This window comes from Gopherus evgoodei, chromosome 10, assembly GCF_007399415.2.
Source record: "Gopherus evgoodei ecotype Sinaloan lineage chromosome 10, rGopEvg1_v1.p, whole genome shotgun sequence".
Taxonomy (NCBI): Eukaryota; Metazoa; Chordata; order Testudines; family Testudinidae; genus Gopherus; species Gopherus evgoodei.
In genome coordinates, this window is record NC_044331.1 from 31,695,455 (window position 1) to 31,712,221 (window position 16,767).

Here is a 16,767-nt window from a genome sequence, read left to right on the forward strand (position 1 = left end):
TCTTCAGAGAATAGAGAGAACATCTTCTCTCCCTCCTCCTTGTAACCACCTTTTATGTACTTGAATGTGAGGTGTCCTCTGTTTTAGAATTTAAATGGTCATAGCCCTCCAAGGGAAGATCTTCAGTTGTATCCTGGAGCTCACAGGGCATTCCTGGGGATTGCAGTCATGACACCCGTGATGCTGGCAAACCAGGTGCCAGCTCAGGCCAGAACACCCCAGGCCAATTCACTTATTTGTTGGTATAGATCAAATAATTAAATGTATATTCAGATGTTTAAAGTTCATTAAAACTAGTAGCACCTTACTTGTATTGTTTTCACTTATGTTTCTGTTATAATGTAACAAATGTTGTTTACTTTGTGACTAAATAACCCATCAAAGAACTCTTCTGAAATGCTATTGAAGATCCAAAGGACTTTAAACAGAAAATGCTAATTTCAAAGAAAGTGGCCATTATGTACAATAGTTGGAGGTCAAAAAACTAAGTGCATTCCTCACACACCATCAAATGAAAAGCCCATGGGGAAGACACAAAAAGCAAGCTGACAGTGTCAAGATACTATAAATATAGATTCAAAGAAAGATCCTTTATCTCTGAACTGTTGGGACTCTTACCAGGAAGCATATAAGATGCAAAGCAGAGATCCCCAGAGAGAATCTGGGTACCCTGAAAGATTGAGGGGGAAACCTGACAAGTATATCATTGCTACCATTTGCAGTTACAAACTGGCTCCTGTTATTATATTTTACCTGTTTTAAACAAACTCATTTCCTTTTCTTAGCTAATAAGGATAGTTAATTATAAAATTGGCTGCAAGCATTGTCTTTGGTGTAAGATCCAGAGTACCCATTAATCTGGATTAAGTGACTGGCTTTAGGACTGAGACACACCTGATGGGGTGAGATTTTCAGTTTAAGTGACCTTATGTCACAAAGTCCAGTCTAGCAAGATAGACTGGAGAGTCTAAGGGGACAGTCTGTGACTCCATGGTGAGACTGTTACACTGATCCATGAACTCACATTTTCACTAAGCCAGTAACAATTATATTATAGAACACATCACCAGTTTTGGGGGTGTGGGTGGGAGGTGTCTGCCCTGAGGTGGGCACACTCAGGTGTGAGCCACTTCAGACAGTGTAACACCTATCTCATTGTCACCACAGTTGCATTAGTTACTGCAGCAATATTAAGGGCATCATTGCAGTGAGGTTTGCTTTGCTAGATGCCCATCAGCAATGGGAGGAAAAAACCTGCACCCTAGAATCTTGTGGTAATTTAGCCACAAAACTCAAAACCTTACACCGAGAATCCTATTTGCCAATTATCTGGCACTCTTCTCCAATCTGAGGCTGGCTGAGGAGTACACTTGTGAGCAGCAGTAATCACAGAGGAAAACTGGTATCTCCTATCTGCTTTCTTGAATGTCGGAGGTACGGTGGCCGATGTCTGACACCATAATTGTGTTGATGCTAATGGACCCTTGTAGAATGGCTAGCCAGTCTTCCTGGTAAGGAGGAGTGTAGTATGTCCAGTATGCATCACTGCCACTGGAATCTAATGTTTCTGCCAGTCTGTGATTAAATCCTGAAATGTCTTGGTTGTCTGGATGTGATGGGAGTAGACTGAACTACAGCCTCGTTAAGGGAAGAGGAAGAAATGGCACCTGGAGCAGATCAGAACGAAGACGTGTTCCTTATCAGAGGTCTGAATTTACAGCAGTTGAGCAGAAGACATGCAAACTGATTGAACTCTCAAACTGTACAAGGGAGGGTTATCTGACCTGGATGTAGAGAAAACCAGTCTAATGTGATAAGGGCCCAGGGGTCTGGGTAACAGTGCAGTAAGAAGTGTGCCTCCAAGCCTCTGAAGGCAGACTCACTGGCTCCTCTCCAGCTAGTATGCTAAAAATAGCAACATGGACATTGCAGCTTGGGTGGTAGCTCATGCTAGCCACCCAAATTCCAAGCACACTCAAAGATCCTGGGTCCAAGCTTGGATGGTTACCCTGAGCCACCAACTGCGCTGCATTATGAACACTGCTTATTGGAGCAGGCTAGCCTGAGCAGAGCTAGCACAAGTCTATCATCCCAGGCTGGGAGGCATGCTCCCAGCCGCACTGTAGCCAAGGGACCCAATAAGGCCAGGTGTGAGGTCCATAGGCAAATTGTGTATGGGGCTGTCCCACCTTCAAAATTTCTGTACCTGCACTCTGTCAGACAGGAGAGTTCTGCCTAGTCTGGTCAGAGAATGACTACTTCTGCATGAGCAAAGCAGACATAAAAGAGGAGTCACCGATATTTCTTCATGGTCTCCTTCATGCGTGCCAAACAGCAACTCTGTGCTGATCTTCTAGTACAGCTTGGTACTGAGGCAGGAATCCTATGGGTTGCAGAAAGTAAGGGTGGGATTCCAGAAATTTGGACACCATTAATCCCCTACCACCAATGTAGTTGGTACTGATTTAAATCAGGAAACTTCAGGGCCAGTGTAGATGGTACTACACTGATAACGGCAGTGTTGATACTGACTCATTGTCTGTGCCAAAAGCTCTACGATTGGTACTGCAGCATCAGTGCAGATAGCGGCTCTATTACCAGTACCAAGTTGGGCACTGGATTGTTTTAGGGTGCCAGAGGGACCAGGTTGTGCTCTATTAAATGAGAGACAGTGAGGACATCTTTGCCTCCAGTGGTGACCTACTCTTATGCTCTCTGCAGGAGCAATGAGGAGTCTGCAGGAACCGGGAGCTGGTGGTAGCCAGAGCACTTTTGGAAGAAGATTATTCTGATGTGGATGGGTCTTGTTTGCTCAGCTCAGCGGCAGGTCTCAATTTGTTTGAGAAGTCAATTGTAAGTGAGCTTCTCTTACTAAAGTTCATTTTGAAGTACCCTTCACCTAAACAATATTTGAAGTGACAATCATTGAGGGAATGGCTGTCTCGCAAGAGGGAATTTAAAGCCAGGGTTTTTTATTCAGCCATGGAGAATGAACACCTGGTACTAGGTGACAGGAAATGGACCAAAGGGTTACCCCAGAGGAAAATACAAGAAAACCTACAGATTTAATTAAAAAAAGAGACTACATACAGAGTTTATCAAAAACTAGCTCCTGTAGTGCAAGGACACTCAGTAGTTCTGTCTCAGCCCAAGACATGAAGAAAGAATGAGGTGGTTGGTCCCACTCTGTCTTTTTATGATCCGAGGATGATGCAAGGGCAAGTAGGGTACAGGTGAGGGCCAACAGATACTACTGTCCAAAAGATTCTGATCTCTAGCACATGTGCCCCAAGAATAGAATACATAGAGACAATTCTTCAGTGAAGAAGAAAGAGGGTTCCTCACTCCAACTGATTGGTAAATGACAGTATTCTGGCAAAATGCTGGTATATCCAACTGATTAGATTTAAAAATTAAAATCAATTGATGGCATGCTGAAATAGTGACAAAATAAATAAGGCTTGGAAGGACTCTGAGGATAGATTGAAAGGACTAATTGTTTAGAGAGGCAACAATAAGATTATGAAAGACTAAATGAATTATGCAGAGAAGATAAATCAGGTGTTCCTATTTACCCTTAATACAAAGGGACATACAATTAATGAAAAGGATCATTTAAAAGTCCTTTTATGGCTTTAAATACAACGCATAATTAGCCTGTGGAACTCAAAAAAAATCACAGTAGATCAGAGGCCAAGAGCTTACTAGATTCAAGAAAAAGTTTAGACTGACACTATGGCTGGAATATTCAAAAGAACATAATGAAGATAAGTTCAGTGGGAGTAGGGCACCTAATTATAAACTAACACTGAGTCACCAATATTTCACATATAGGTTTATAACCTATATGAAAGGAAAACACTGAACAATTTAAAAGCTTGATATGGTCAGTCTCATCAAGAAATAATTCCAGTCTCCACCTTCCCAATACATTAAATTCATAAGCCTGAAAAGTTTTATTAAGTGGATACCATTCATTTTTGTGAAGTAACTCGGAACCAGGGTGTAACTTTCCACTGCTAAAAGCATCATATGGAACTGCATCAGTAGTATCCAGAAGTCCTGTTCAGATGCCACACAGTAATTTGCTTACTATAGTTCACATTTCTTCCCAGTGTATGTACTCAAGAATTGAAAACAGGGTGTGTTACTGAGTAGGGAGAGGAGTTTACTATAGTGTTCCTTTTCGTTCTTTAACTTTAAAATATTCTAAGATTCCCAGCCTATAAATTGACAGAGTGGGAAGTTCTATTTATCCCCTCCTGGACACTGGCCCAAGACTAACTTAAGGGTCCTAAAACTGCTTCGTGTACAATGCAAGGAACCATACAGCGGTCATGCTGAATTAGCAGTTGTCATGAGGACATTAGATCCCATGTGTCTGTGTGAGCATGTGTGACTCCTACCAACATTAATGAGGGTAACCAAATGCATTGAAAGGAAAACAGGCCCCATCATGTGAGTGTTGAGAAAGATGAACTCATTTTCTCAGGCAAGTTTTAGAGACACTGAGTCACTGATGATGAAATGTGCGCTGCTATTAGTGTATGGATGGCAGGGTGGTGGGGAAGAGTGCAAATGTGCATAAAAAACCCCAAAACACAGGCCAAGATGGACAAACCCTGATTAATTGCAAAGATGCTGTCCCCTTGGGGTCTACTGGCATGGGAATCAGGAGGCCTGGATTCTATTTAAGACAGACACACTGATGCCCTGTGGGATCATGGACAAGTCATGTGACTAAGTTTCCCCATCTGGATGAAAGGCAGATTGTACTCCCACTGAAGTGAAGGTAAAACTCCTTAATTTTATTGGCAGCAGGACTGGGCTCTAATATCATCCTTTATGATGGAGAAAACTGCAACCGGGAGGAGATTTCCATAAGAGCTCTCTTGCAGCAACACCAACACTAACAGGATATGATGGGGGTGGGGAGAAGTCAGGGTTGACGCAACCCATTAGGTGACCTAGGCGGTCACCTAGCATGCTAACATTTGGGAGGCAGCAACTGGATCTTTGGCCACCCCGGTCATAGTCGGTATTTCAGGGTGGGACCTTCACCACTTAGGGCAGCAAAAAAGCTGGCAGCACTCCTGGGAGAAGTGGGGGAAAAAGGTTCTCTCCCCATAGAAAAGGCCACCAGGCCTGCTCTCAAACCTGCTGGCTCCCTGGGAATTCATGGATGCAAAAGGCCATCTGCACATAGGCCTACCTCCAAATCCACTCTAGGCAATTCCAGACTCCCTGTCAGCAAGGCCCCAAGGCAGCTACTCTACCAGGGCTACCCCATGGCTGTGCCTGCCTCCTAACCCTGCACTCCTCTTTTCTGGAAAGACTTCATAGTGTTGAGCAGGATAACATGGCCTCTCCAATCCCATCCCCCTTCTCTCTAAAGACTATCCAGTTTCCACCTCCTTCCCCAGCATAGACTTAAGACTTGAAGAAAGACCACTACAGAGCCCATGAAGCAGTGAGGTGGTGAATGGAGCTGCAGAGAGCTCCCTACCATATGGGAGAGGGAGGACCACACATGGATGGTCTTGTCTCCCTTGTGTGTGAATTTAGATACACAATGATGGCCCAAATCATGCCCCTAAAAGCTAGTCTACACTCTCTCAGCACTCTTAACACCCACAACCCACCTCCACGAGAGGCATAGCACTCCCAGTGCTGGTGCACTGTCTACACTGGTGCTTAACAGCACAACTTGTTGTGCTCGAGTGAGAAAGTTGCAGTGCTGTAAATTGCCAGTGTAGACAAACCCTTAGTAATGAAAAGGTTCCCATTCCTTTAGTAACTCAGCCTTTCACAAATGTTAATCAACTTAGCCTCATAACACTCTTGTGAAATTAAAAAAATGTTGTCACCATTTTACAGAAGGAAAATGGAGGCACGACACAATTGACTTTCCTGAGGGGAGACAGAAAGCCAGTGGCACAGAGGGGAACTGAACCTATATCTCCTGAATCCCTGTTTAAGATCTTAAACATAGTAAATAAGTTAAATGTCATGACTATTCTGTCCTTACACCACCTTTCATCTGCATCAGCAGTGCCTTTTTAGAGAAAGGTACAAACAGGGCACATGTAAAAGTCAAGCGTGAAAAACTGCACTGGGCAGGAGGAAAATACACCTGCAATTGAATCCTCAAAGAACCACCTCTGGGAACATTTAATCTTTAGATTAGACCTATGCAGGCCTGCCACTGTTAACTGCACCCCTTGCACTTAAGTCAGAGATGCTCATAAATTGATGCAGTCTCCCACTGTATCCTTGTTTGCTACAATAGCAGCTCTACAAAGAGAGACTGACCTTACTCATGTTTTCAAAATAGGCTTCCTCACTGAGTAGTTATGGGGATCATCATCATATGACAAAGCCAAAAGAGGAAAATAAGAATGGTCATAATGGTTTGACCAATGATCCATCTAGCTCAGTAACCCCTCTTTCAACAGTAGCCCATGCCAGGTGCTTCAGAGGAAATGAACAGAACAGGCAATCAAGTGATCCATCATGTCATCTGGCAATCAGAGGCTAAGGAGGCTCAGAGCATGAGGTTCCATCCTGCCCACACTGGCTAATAGCCATTGATGGATCTATCTTCCATGAACTTATCTAGTTTTAAAGATTCTAGGACTGGAAGGGACCTTGAGATGTCGAGTCCAGTCCCCTGCTCTCATGGCAGGACCAAATACTGTCTAGACCATCCCTAATAGACATTTATCTAACCTACTCTTAAATATTTCCAGAGATGAGATTCCACAACCTCCCTAGGCAATTTATTCCAGTGTTTAGCCACCCTGACAGTTAAGAACTTTTTCCTAATGTCCAACCTAAACCTCCCTTGCGGCAGTTTAAGCCCATTGCTTCTTGTTCTATCCTTAGAGGCTAAGGTGAACACGTTTTCTCCCTCCTCCTGATGACACCCTTTTTAGATACCTGAAAACTGCTATCATGTCCCCTCTCAGTCTTCTCTTTTCCAAACTAAAGAAACCCAATTCTTTCAGCCTTCCTTCATAGGTCATGTTCTCAAGACCTTTAATCATTCTTGTTGCTGTTCTCTGGACCCTCTCCAATTTCTCCACATCTTTCTTGAAATGTGGTGCCAAGAACTGGACACAATACTCCAGTTGAGACCTAACCAGTGCAGAGTAGAGCGGAAGAATGACTTCTTCTGTCTTCTTCACAACACACCTGTTAATGCATCCCAGAATCACGTTTGCTTTTGCAACACACTGTTGACTCACATTTAGCTTGTGGTCCACTATAACCCCTAGATCCCTTTCTGCCATACTCCTTCCTAGACAGTCTGTTCCCATTTTTTGGGTGAGAAACTGATTGTTCCTTCCTAAGTGGAGCACTTTGCATTTGTCTTTGTTAAACTTCATCCTGTTTACCTCAGACCATTTCTCCAATTTGTCCAGATCATTTTGAATTATGACCCTGTCCTCCAAAGCAGTTGCAATCCATCCCAGTTTGGTATCATCTGCAAACTTAATAAGCGTACTTTCTATGGCAATATCTAAGTCGTTGAAGATATTTAACAGATTTGGTCCCAAAACAGACCCATGCAGAACCCCACTTGTTATTAATGGTGCCCAATCCTGCTGGAAAGGTATAACTACTCTGAATATGGTTATCCAGCCAGTTATGCACCCACCTTATAGTAGCCCCATCTAAATTGTATTTGCCTAGTTAAACAATAAGAATATCATGCGAGATCCTATCAAATGCCTTACTAAAGTCTAGGTATACCACAGCCACTGCTTCTCCATTATTCACAAGACTCGTTATCCTACCAAAGAAAGCTATCAGATTGGTTTGACATGAATTTGTTCTTTACAAATCCATGCTGGCTATTCTGTATGATCTTACCACCTTCCAAGTGTTTGCAGATGATTTCCTTAATTACTTGCTCCATGTTCTTTGAACCCTGTTATAGTTTTGGTCTTCACACCATCCCCTGGTAACGAGTTCTACAGGTTGACTGTTTGAAGAAGTACTTTTGTATATTTTAAACCTGCTGCCTTTTAATTTCATTGGGTGACCCCTGGTTCTTGTTAGGAGAAGGGGTAAACAATATTTCTTTATTCACATCAGTCATGATTTTATAGACCAGGAGTCGACAACTTGCAACATGTTTACCAAAGGTGGCATGCTGATTTTTACTGGCACGCTGCTGCCAGACAGGGTCCCGGCTGCCAGCCCTGCTCAGCCCGCCACTGTTCTGGGGCGAACGGAACCCCTGACTGGCAGCAGCTGAGCAGGGCCAACGGCTGAGACCCTGGCTGGCAGGAGCCAGCGGACAGAACCTCAGACGAGCAATGGGCTGAGCCGCTCAGCCCAACGCCAGTCTGGGGTCCCAGCCTCGGGGTCCCAGCCTCTGGCTCCTGCTCCTGCTCAGCCACTGTCGGCCTGGGATACCAGCCACTGGCCCCACTCACCTCACTGCTGGTCTGGGGTTCCATCCGCCTGGCCCCCTGCCAGCCAGGGTCCAGGCCTCTGGCCCTACGCAGTGCTCCTGCCAGCCTGGGGCATCACTCCTGGCCTGGTCTCAGTGCTCTGCAACCCTCATCAAGGGTTACACTACAATTAGCTTTAAAACATTGTATATTACAGTAATCATTAAGACATGTTATACATGGTTTGATTAAACAAAGTAGTTGTACTTATGTGCCTGTGCTTAATTTGTGTTTTCCATGATTTACCTTCTAAAAAACTCACGTCTCACACCCCCAGAAAGGGCATCTTGCACCCCAGGTTAAGAACCACTGCACTAAACTGATAAGATCTGCATTTTAATTTAATTTTAAATGAAGCATCTTAAACATTTAAAAAACCTTGTTTACTTTACATACAATAGTTTAGTTATATAATATAGACTTAGAGTGACCTTCTAAAAATGTTAAAATGTATTACCAGCACGTGAAACCTTAAAATTAGAGGTACTAAATGAAGACTCAGCGCACCACTTCTGAAAGGTTGCCAACCCGTTATAGACCATCATATCCTCTTAGACATCTCTTTTCCAAACTGAAAAGTGTCAGTCTTCCTAGTCTTGCCTCAAACAGAAGCTGTTCTGTACCTTTAATCATTTTTGCCGTTCTGTACCTTTTCCAATTCTAAATGGTGGGTTTTTTTGAGATGGGGCTACTAGAACTACACGTAGTATTTAAAGTGTGGATGTACTATGGATTTATATAAGGGCATTATATTTTCTGTTTTATTACCTATCCCTTTCTTAATGGTTCTGACATGGTTAGCTTTTTGAATGCTGTTGAACATCTGCTGAATGTATTCAGAGCACTATCCACAATGACTCTAAGATCTTTCTTGAATGGTAACAGCTAAATTAGATCATCATTTTGTATGTGTAGCTGAGATGTTTTCCCCATGTGCATTACATTAAATTTAGTGTTGATAAATACAATCTGCCATTTTGTTGCCCAGTCACCTCATTTTCTATTATGGCAATATCACTTGAGTTACATTTTTACTCATTACAGCCAAGCTTTTTCCTGTCCAAGCATTCAATATTTTGAACAAATGTGCTGGATACCCAAGCTGTGAAGAACACTGTGGCGATGAACATTCCGAATGTAGTGGATGTGTGGGACAAGTAAAGAGAATCCGATCAGTGTTTTGAGACTGTTTTCGGTCAGGTTAACGCATGTAAATGCTTGTGGACACAGAAGCTTATCTATATTATAACCCATATTTCTGTTACATCACTGAAATGTCAGCTACTGGGATGGGAAGCAATACTTCTTCCTGAATATTGCTTCATGTTAAAAAGCAAAGTATGATCCAAATTCTGCATATTGTAAAAGTGAAGTTCTGATACAGTGATTGTTTTCTTGGGGAAAAGGATTTGAACTTCTACAGAATAAGTGAGATCACACCAATTCAGGGAGAAGGGGTGGAATCTTTTCTAGAAATCTAGAGGGACTTTTGGCTTATGAGGCAGTATATAGCCCTTGAAGTCAATATGCGCTAAGAACTTATTTTGCAAGTCATTTTTCCTTTTGCTTCCAGACAAATGCTTTGAGCCACTAGCATCTGAGAACAGGTTTCCAGCACCCATAAGAGGCTAAAAACATTCAATTACTTAAAATTTACACCTCAGCAGCATTCATGATTCCTTCCCCCCCTCCAGTTGCTATTTTCCAAGTTTATATGAAGACAAGACAAGCCAAGCCATACAAGTAGTAAAACTAGTTACTGAGAATTTCCCAAGTGGGTTCTTTTCTAGTAAATGTGCTGTGTAAAAGATGAAATCTATTTAAGAATTTAGATCTGAACTTCTAAAACTGGGTAAATGGTATAAAATGTATCACCACAGATATAGCTCCTATAATAAAGTTGCAACCCATCTCAGACTCAGATTCTAGGACTGGAAGGGACCTCAAGAGGTCATCGAGTCCAGTCCCCTGCCCTCACGGCAGGACCAAATATTGTCTAGACCATCCTTAATAGACATTTATCTAACCTAATCTTACATATCTCCAGAGATGGAGATTCCACAACTTCCCTAGGCAATCTATTCCAGTGTTTAACTACCCTGACAGTTAGGAACTTTTTCCTAATGTCCAACCTAAATCTCCCTTGCTGCAGTTTAAGCCCATTGCTTCTGGTTCGATCATTGGAGGCCAAGGTGAACAAGTTTTCTCCCTCCTCCTGACGACACCCTTTTAGATACCAGAAAACTGCTATCATGTCCCCTCTGTCTTCTCTTTTCCAAACTAAACAAACCCAATTCCTTCAGCCTTCCTTCATAGGTCATGTTCTCAAGACCTTTAGTCATTCTTGTTGCTCTTCTCTGGACCCTCTCCAATTTCTCCACATCTTTCTTGAAATGTGGTGCCTAGAACTGGACACAATACTCCAGTTGAGGCCTAACCAGCGCAGAGTAAAGCGGAAGAATGACTTCTCGTGTCTTGTTTACAACACACCTGTTAATGCATCCCAGAATCACGTTTGCTTTTTTTGCAGCAGTACACACTATGTACTACTTAATTAGGATATAGCCAGATAGTCATTTAAACAAGGTTTCAGAGTAGCAGCTGTGTTGGTCTGAATCTGCAAAAAGAACAAAGAGTACTTGTGGCACCTTAGAGACTAACAAATTTGAGCATAAGCTTTTGTGGGCTACAGCCCGCTTCACTGGATGCACAGAAGTGAACACATAGTAAGGATATATATATAAAAAAAATATATACACACACGCAAACATTCCATGAAAAGATGGGAGTTGCCACCATGTACATTGGCCAAACTGGACAGTCTCTACACAAAAGAATAAATGGACACAAATCTGACATCGGGAATCATAACATTCAGAAACCAGTAGGTGAACATTTCAACCGCTGGTCATTCAGTAACAGCCTTAAAGGTGGCAATCTTGCAACAGAAAAGCTTCAAAAACTGACTCCAAGGAAAAACTGCTGAACTAGAATTAATATGCAAACTAGATACCATCAGTTTAGGCTTGGAGACTAGGAATGGCTGAGCCATTACACACATTGAATTTATTTCCCCTATGTTAAGTATCATCACACCTTGTTAAACTGTCTGAAATGGGCCATCTTGATTATCGCTATAAAAATTTCTCCTGCTGATAGAGGCTAATTAAGATGTGCAATTTAGAGTTGGTTGGGCAGCTCCCACCTTTTCATGTTCTCTGTATGTATATCGCCTTACTACGCGTGTTCCATTCAATGCATCCGATGAAGTGGGCTGTAGCCCATGAAAGCTTATGCTCAAATAAATTTGTTAGTCTCTAAGGTGCCACAAGTGCTCCTATTCTTTAAAACAATTAAGAGTGTTTAGTTTTATTTCTAGGTTCAATAAATTTGAAATTCTTCAAAATGTAATTGAGTAATTTTAAAAATTGAAGCTGTGCTCAAATGTGTACTACATTTTGTGAAGCATATTACACATTCTGAATAAATCAATGATCTAAAAGAGTGTATTAGAAAGGCCACTCATTAACTTCACATCATTATGTGCTACAACTTGCAATACTCCAAAAGTGGTTGTTTATGCTATTTTTGGGGACATTTATTTGGGGTTAGATTCTGCCATCCTTTACGCACAATGGATCATATCTTCCTGTGAGATTAGACCCATTGGTTTCAATAGGACTACTACATGTGAAAGAAGGTGCTATTCATAATAAGCATCAGAATCTCACCCTTAGAAAAATTATGGACCTGCTCTTCCCCCATAAAAGCTAGTAGAAAATTTACTTTGACAAAACTTGAGGAATTTTGCTTGCGTAAGGATAGCAAGGATTAGATACATAGCCTCAGTCCTGGAACAGATTGACAATGCCCAGGCAAAGCAGCTATTACAAGACTGGATCCTTACTCACTTGTTAAAGCTATAAAAAAAAAAACAAATGAGAGAAGAGGTGGGTGAAGGAATATATTTTATTGGATCAATTTCTGCTGGAGGAGACAAGCTTTCAAACTGCCACATAGCTCTTCTTCAGGTCTGCATAAATTCGAAAGCCTGTCTCCTTCACCAGCAGAAGCTGATCCAATAAAGAGATTCTGGGACCAACATGGCTACAAACACTCTTAAAGCCAACGTTCATTTATATTTGATTTTCCTCTGCATTTATCTGTATTATGGGGTCTGTGTGTGATTGCTTCTGTGTGCGCATGAATAAAGAATCTGATAGACTTATTTAAGGACATGGTTTATAAAGTTGTTTACATGGACAGGAAAAAAGTTCATAAACAGACTCATTAGCTCCAAGACCACACAAACTCTGAAATGTGGCTCACTGAGGAGGAACACACCAATGGTTCAGGTAGTAATTATGCAATGAAACAGCATATTTTTCCTGACTCATGGGGTACATACTGTAAAGTCTTTTGTTTTAAAGAGTCAACATTTAAAGATTGCCTTTAAACAATTCAGCTGCTTTGATTTCATAGAAGATAGAATAAGGTCCTAACCAAACTTTTCATCCTAATATAATAAAGATAATTAACAAGAATGAAGTTAAGTTAAAACATTGAGGTCTAAATATTAAGTTTCCATAAAGAGAAAAAACCAACTAAAACTGAGCATAGTTTCCAGTTCAGTAAAAGTGGAGATTTACAGATACCTACTGACAGCTGTAGTTCTTGTTGCATATATTTCCAGATATGTTAGAACTAGGAAAATACTGCAAAGAATTTGTGAAAGTCTGCTTACAATTAATTCTTTGCCAATTTACATGCACCCTTCACTTTCTGCAAGTATTCCAGAAAATGAGAGCACTGTCAGGCATCTTCACTGAAGCCATGCATTTTAAGCAAGTATTGCAGAAAGCCAATTGCAAATTTGTTCTTTTAAGTACATTGCAAACCATCTTTTTAAAAAGTGGGTGTAATGTTAGCCAGTTTGGCCTCTACAGAATTCAGGTTGGATAGGTCCATAATATGCAACCCTGCATGTTATGTCCAGCAATCCAACACCATAGCCTGCTGGTGTAGAGGTAAAAATCCTAAGGCCATCTCAGGTCTTCTAGAGAAGAACTAGGCATCTATTTTGTAATCTCTTCTTGTCCCCTCCTTTTTGATTTTGGTGCCTTTTTATGTTTAGGCAGGAAAAAGATCATTGCTGTCAATCAGCTAGTCTGCCTAGTGACCCCACGTCTATATAAAGTGGTGCACAGATTAAATCAGAGCTGCCCACCCAAGTGGCAGAGTCTTGTTCTGCTACAAACAGACAGTAACAAGTAGCGGAGGGTTAATAGGGTAGGCCATTCACCCCACAAGGGTCATCTAAGCAAGGGATATACTTACCTACACACACTCAGTCTTCTATAGTTATGCATGGAGCAAGTGGGGGGGGAGGGGGAATTCTCTTGAACACTCATCTTACCTGAGAAAACACTTGTCTGATCCTGTCTTGAAGTTCTATTCCCATCTGAGGAATCCTGCTGTCCTGCGCCATCCTGAGAAGACACCATTGAATCAAGCTGTCAGAAATGGTAGTCACTGTCATTTTGATCTTTGTGTATAAATCCCCATTGATACAGCCTGCTTTGTTTTATGTTTTTTACCTTCTTATCTGGTGAGTCCTCACCACCCATTAATAAATTTGTTGCACCTGTTTAAGTCATTTGAGAACAGACCCCCCAGAGAAAGATACAGGAAGGGAGGTGAACCTGAGACCGAGATGTCTGGCCATTAATTTTAGCTCCTGTTCCGGTCAACTGTTCAGGGCTCAATAGCAAAAAGTGAACCTTCATTTTTAAATTGTTTTTTGGGTAAGTTATCCCCTGAATGGAGGCTGTTGTGTACTGCTCTGCCAGTGCAGCCCTAGTTTTGGGGAAAATATTCCTACGGTTGGACCCACCATCTAAAGGGGAATCCACCAGCAGAGAGTCACAATACTTGGTTCTTTGTTAACCCTGCACCCCTATCCAGCACATGCCCTGGCTACCTTCTCAGGGCATATCTGAGCCATGTGGGCAGCTAGAATAAAATCAGAATAGTCCAGAATCTTAGACCAAATGTTCTGTGCACCTCATAAACCGATGTTTGCGAAGCCAGGCAACGTACAAAATCCAGCCAAACATTTTTGCTCCATCAAGGCCTTCACCCTCACCCAGCTGGCTGCTTCAATCTGTAAGAGGAATGCAGGCACCTTGCCTGGCTTGAGGGGTGGGGAGGGGGAGAAAAGAGGGGGGAAGATCTCAGAAGGCCTGAGGTTTTCCTGCCTCATTTCCCCTCATACTTTCCCTGCTTTGTCTTTTGATAGAAAATAAGGCATTTCAGCTCTGTTTAAATTCAGGAAGATAAATTCTTCTAATTTAAGTGTATCAAGTACTTGGAACGCTACCATGAAGATTGAGAAAAAAATTGTTCTCTTGCCCCAAAGAGCAGGACAAGAGGCAATGGGTTCAAACTACAGCACATCAGATTTAGATTAGATATCAGGAACAAAAAATTTCCTAACAGGACGACAATGGAACAGACTGTTTAGGGAAGTTGTGGAATCTCCTTCACTGGAGAGTTTCAAAAGGAGGCTAGATGCTGTCTGTCTGGCCTGGATGGTTTAGGCCATGGGTGGCCAACCTGAGCCTGAGAATGAGCCTCTCGCCCACTGGCAACCCCACCACTCAGCACCTCTCCCTCCAGCTCCTGATCAGCTCTTTCCTGCCATGCAGGAGGCTCAAGGGGAGGGGGAAGGGCACAGCAGGCTTAGGGGAGTGGGCAGGGGCGGGAAGGGGTGGAGTGGGGACATGGCCTGTGGCAGAGCCAGGAGTTGAGCAGTGAGCATCCCCTAGGGCCAGTGCCTATACAAGAGCCACATGTGGCTCCGGAACCACAGGTTGACCATCCCTGGTTTAGGCAACAAATCCTGCATCTTGGACAGAGTTAGACTAGATGACCCTTCTAATCCTATATGATTTGGCCCCAGAATGCAGGAAGGGTCTCTTAAGATTCTATTCCCCATTACCTTCATGGTGGCAGTGGCCTAGCATCTGCAGCAACCCATGACTACCTGGATGTCTGGAGAGCCTCAGAAACATCCCTAAACCATCTGCCCAAGGGTTGAGGGTCTCATCCCTTCCTGCTGCCTTCTAACCCTGATGTCTTGAGGATTGGTCTGGTTGCTCCCTTTATGTCCTGTTTTCTTTTGGCGGTGTCATTAGGCAGAGTTACTTTCACACCCCCTTAGGGCACTGGGACCACGGAAACCCTCCTTTTTCTGTTGCAGAAGCCCTGTGCTACTCTAAAGGAACACACCACCCATTAAGTGCTAATGTGCTTGCTAGAATACTGCTAAGGGCTCCTTAGCTACCTTGTTAGACTATCAAATAGTCCAGTCCCTTCTGGCTTAACACATAGTGGCTGATGACCCCTGAAAATCCAGGGCTGAAAGGTGCACGAGGAGAACAAGGCCAACCTGAAAGCAGGAGTAGTAAGTAGAGGAACCCTGGGGTTAGCACAGCTGGAGTGGGATGTTTCTTTGGAGGTTTGACATTAATACAAGCCCCCCCAAGAGAACACAAAGGGGTCAATCATCCAATTCTTGGTAAGCCAAACTCCAGCATTCAGTTAAACAGCACCATGGCCCAAACAATGCAGGGTTTGTTCAGTTCCCCACTCCCCAGCCTCCCCAAGCTAGGTAGTACAGCTGGGAATAAAGGATAAGCTTTTTAACCAGCAGTATCAGATACTGGAGATGAGAAAAACATTAGCACAAGCCCTGGTTCAGTGAATACAAATAGGCCATATCAGGTGATGTACCTGTGAAAGAAATTTATGGTGATGAATTGCAAACTTTCTAGACTTCTGGCTGTGTCCCAGGAGCCAATATATCCTATTCCATCTACTTTGTTTTTTCAATGGGTCTTTTGTTCATATAATGTACTCAGTTTATTGCATCATTTCAGGAAATACCAAAGCTATACACTTCCAGCTAGTAGCTCCAAACTGCTTTTTGGTTTAACTTACATTCCTTAGGGAAGGTATGAGCCATAAGTCAACCATATTTAGAGAGACCGAAAACTTTTTGTAGTTCCCGCTTTCACTCAATACCCAGACTATGTTTTAATAATGAATCTCTATTCCCAAGAGACATGAAGTCAAGCTCTTACATTTCAGAGCTATGGTCAGTAAGGTTCAGTACTGGAAACTGCACTGGAGTTTGTTAAATGAGACTGATTTGCTGCTTTGTTCAAATGTTTCTCAATTGCTCACTATTTCTGCCCATAGGGTTGTGGACTAATCCAACTAAAAGCATCCACAGCATGTTTTC